Here is a 4188-nt window from a genome sequence, read left to right as displayed (position 1 = left end):
GGCTGGCCTCGAACTCAGAAATCCGCCTGCCTCTGCCTCCCGAATGCTGGGATTAAAGGCCTGCGCCACCAGGCCCGGCTTCTCCAAGACTTTTATCATGAGGTGGTATAGAATTTTTTCAAAGTCTCTTCAGAATATAATGATAATCTTGTGGGTTTTTTTCTTTCTGTTTGTTTACATGTAGGATACACTGATGGATTTTCTTATGTTGAACCATCTTTGCATCTCTGAGACTACTTTATCATGGTGGATGATACTTTTGATATGTTCTTGGATTTGATTTGCAAGTATTTTATTGAGTATTTTTGCATCAATGTTCATAAGGTAAATTGATCTGAAATTCTCTTCACTTGTGAGTCTTTGTGAGGTTTGTTTGTCAAGGTGGTTGTGGCTTCACAGAACTTTTAAAATTATTTCAAGGAATATTTGTATTAGCTTTTCTATGAAAGTTTGGTAGAATTCTGCACTAAAACCTTCTGGCCCTGGGCGTTTTTTGGTTGGAAGACTTGTATTGACTGGTCCTATTGCATTAGTGGTTATAAGACTATTTAGATTGTTTACGTTATCTTGATGTCACTTTGGTAAGTTGTATCTATCAAGAAATCACTCATTTCACTTAGATTTTCCAATTTGCTGGAGTAGAGCCTTTTGAAGTAAAATCTAATGATTGTTTGGTGTCTGGTGTCATATTGGCCTTTTCTATTTTGATTTTGTTAATGTAGATATTATCTTCCTGCATGCCAGGTCCCAGGAACACTGAGGTTTGACCCCATCCCTGCCTTCCTGGTCCCCCTGTGCCACAGCCAGCAGTGGTGAGCTGCATTCTGTCCCCTAATCTCCATCACCAGGGTCAGGACTCTACACCAATTGCCAAGGACACCTCTGGGACCACAGGAACATTCAGTTCCATCTGGAAGTGAGCACAAGCTGTTACTGGAATTCTACTGTCAGTCTTCAAGGTTGTACCTGTCTCCTACAGGAGCTTTCTTGGCATCAAGAATATCCAGTCAATTCTAGGGACTGTTGGATGGCTAAAGGACAGTGTTAGAACACTACAAGAGCCAGGGCAATTTTGGGACCATGAAAGGCAGCTTGGTTTCCAGTTGAAATAAAGCTTGAAACCCAGATGATTCTGAAGGGACAGTAGGTGTTTTGCCTGATTGTCAGTCACCAGGCCCTTGCCACTAGCCACAGCCCTCCATAGATTTGTGGTCATCAGTCACGTAACGACAATGCCCCAAACCCCTCCACAGGTAGAGGACATGACCTGTAGTCATGTAGGCTCAAGACAGATCTCCATTTAAAGGAGGTTCCTAAAGGCCTGGAGGCTTAGCCAATAAGCTTTCCTTCCCAGACATTCCTCCCTACAAAAGATATTTAACCTCAGGCTCATCCTGAGAAGAGGGGTATGGTTTTACTCATCCACTTTCTGCCATGACAGTAAATGCCTTAAAACCACGGACTGTCTCTTTTCATTGAGATCTGCTGTGGGGAGCTGTGGAGAAGGTTCTTTGCCTATAAAGCCTCTATCCCATTACAGAAAGCCCTAAATATCCTACCACAGCTACAGTACAAAAAGATGACCTTAAGTCCAATCTTATAAAAAGGACAGAGGCCTTTAAAGAGGAAATTCATAAATTCCTTAAGGAAACTACAATCAAATATATGAAGGAAATGAATAAAACTGTCCAAGACCCGAGTATGAAAATTGAAGCAATAAGGAAAACACAAACTGTAGAAATCCTGGAGATGGAAAACCTAGGAAAGAGAACAGGAACTACAGACACAAACATCATCAACATAATAAAAGAGAAGGAAGAGAGAATCTCAGACATAGAAGATACAATTGAAGAAATTTATACATTAGCCAAAGAAAATCCAAAATGTTTCTTACAGGAAACATCCAAAAATATCCGGAACAGTATGAAAAGTCCAAACTTACAAACAATAGGAATAGAAGAAGAAGAAATCTCTCATCTCCAAGACCCAGAAAACATTTTCAACAAAATCATAGAAGAAAACTTCCCCAACCTTAGAGATGCCTATAAACATACAAGGTTTACAGAATAGCAAATACATTGAAGCAGAAAAGAAAATCCTCCTGACACATAATAATTGAAGCACTAAATGTGTGGAGCATTTCATTTTAATTAAACATTTTCTTTGATTGAATCATCCTGCTCTTCTACCTTATCTTCAAGCCTGATATTCTGTCTCCGACTTGATCTCTAAGTTATTACAGTTACTGTATTTTTTTTATTTCTTGTTCCGTCTTAGTTTGTTTTATATGCTATTTCTAACTAATTCATTTCAGTTTTCTTATCCAACCTCATACTCATTTCATTCAGCCATTTGCTCATGTTTTCTTGCCCGTCAATCATTTTGCCTATAATTTGGCCCTTCATGACTCTGAGTTTTGATTTGGGATAGTATTTAAATTGCTCTTTTTAGGGGACACAGCTATGATTATGATTTGAGTCCAGTACATTTTGTCTTATTTTTAGCATTTTGTGTTGGGAATGAGATCAAAAGAAATCAGAATTTAGTTGGTTGTGTTTAGTTGTGCATTTTTAGCCCAGGAGGCTTATATTCTGAGCTAAATCTTTTATATGACGGGTTCAGATTTCACTATGAAGCTCAGATATAGGGGCGCTACTGTTTCCAGTTTGGGTCTAGGCTGTCAGAAAGCAGGTAAAGAGGCTATGCAGAGGGGGTGCAGAGTCTGGCAGCTGGAGCTATTTGGCAGGAAGCTTGAGAGTGAGTGGGAGGGACTGGTCTCTGCAGCTCAGTATTCCGCAGGCCCAGGAGAGTGAAGAGTAAGGAAAGTAGTTGGATGGGCTCTTCAAAGTAACTGAGGAAGAGAAAGCACCTGGCTTGAAAAAGTTTAGAACTACCCCTTTAGGGGTGTAGTGAGAGAGCCTAGGAGAGGTTCTCCAAAGATACAGACTAGAGTAACAGGAAAATCCACCATTCACTCTGTACCTGAGGAGCCACTTGGTCCTTAACTGCTGCCTAGTTACCCAGGCCTGGTTCTCTAGGAACCCGAAAACTATTTTAAGAGGTAGTTTCCAGACAGTGGGTTTGGGAGAGTCAACAGTAAACCCCTCAGGTGTGGAAACCCCAGCCTGGCGGCCCAGGAACCTCCCAGGTCAGAGAAGCTGCAGGGCTGGGAAATGGGTTGGAGTGGAGCAGCAATGTATATTCTGCAGCTGGTCTTAAGGATGCTGTTCTCACAGTTCTGTTGTGGATATCTATCATTGTGGAGAAGTTTGAGATCCTAAAATTTAATGTGTCTTTTTTTCGTTTATCATATGCTTACCAGAATATTTTCCCATAATAACCACATTTGTAGTATGTGTAGTTTGCACTCAGGGTTCTCTTTGCTACAGCAATCACAAAGCTCCTGGAACATAAATGAATGTATCCATGCTTTCTTAATTCCCCTGTCCCACCATTTCCTATTCAAGAGAGTGGCCTTTGGCCTGAGGCATAGGTATCCCCAGAGAACTTTGTAGATATAAGTCCTGACGCATTTGACTGAATCAGAAAATATACATTATAAAGCACCATAGTTATGGTTGTAACATTAACTTTTGCTGAGCAAAGTTTTACTTTCTATTAGATTTTCATCTTAGATTCATGTCTCTTTGATGAAAATTCAGCATTCAGACATGTGCCTTCAGATGCTTAATTATTAAGGTTATACCTTAGGGATGTATGAAAATAAGATGACTGCCCAAAGGTGTGACTAAGGAGAAGGCTTATTGTAGATCATGATAAGGTTCAGGTTTGCTGGAGAAAATCCAGTTCCACCATTTGAGCAAGTGTTATTAACTGTTAAATACTGACCAAGAGATGGACTCTGGTCACCTGCTACTGGAGTTCATGAAGAGAAACCTATAGGCCACTATATTTTCCCATGAGGCATTGCTATTTTCCCAAGCACTAGAATTCCCATAATTCCAGGAAGGTACCTCTTTCTTGGGCAGGTGGTGCTTATAAGTAATTTGGGACTTTAGGCTATGAGGGAGAAAACAGCCAGAGGCATCTGGAAAGGGCCAGACTGAACTGGGCCATGAGAGGAGGATTGTGTATAGAGAAGAGAAGAGAAGAGAAGAGAAGAGAAGAGAAGAGAAGAGAAGAGAAGAGAAGAGAAGAGAAGAGAAGAGAAGAGAAGAGAAGAGAAGA

The sequence above is a fragment of the Mus pahari genome, unplaced genomic scaffold (genome assembly GCF_900095145.1).
Source record: "Mus pahari unplaced genomic scaffold, PAHARI_EIJ_v1.1 scaffold_10889_1, whole genome shotgun sequence".
Taxonomy (NCBI): domain Eukaryota; kingdom Metazoa; phylum Chordata; class Mammalia; order Rodentia; family Muridae; genus Mus; species Mus pahari.
Note: the sequence above shows the minus strand (reverse complement) of the source record.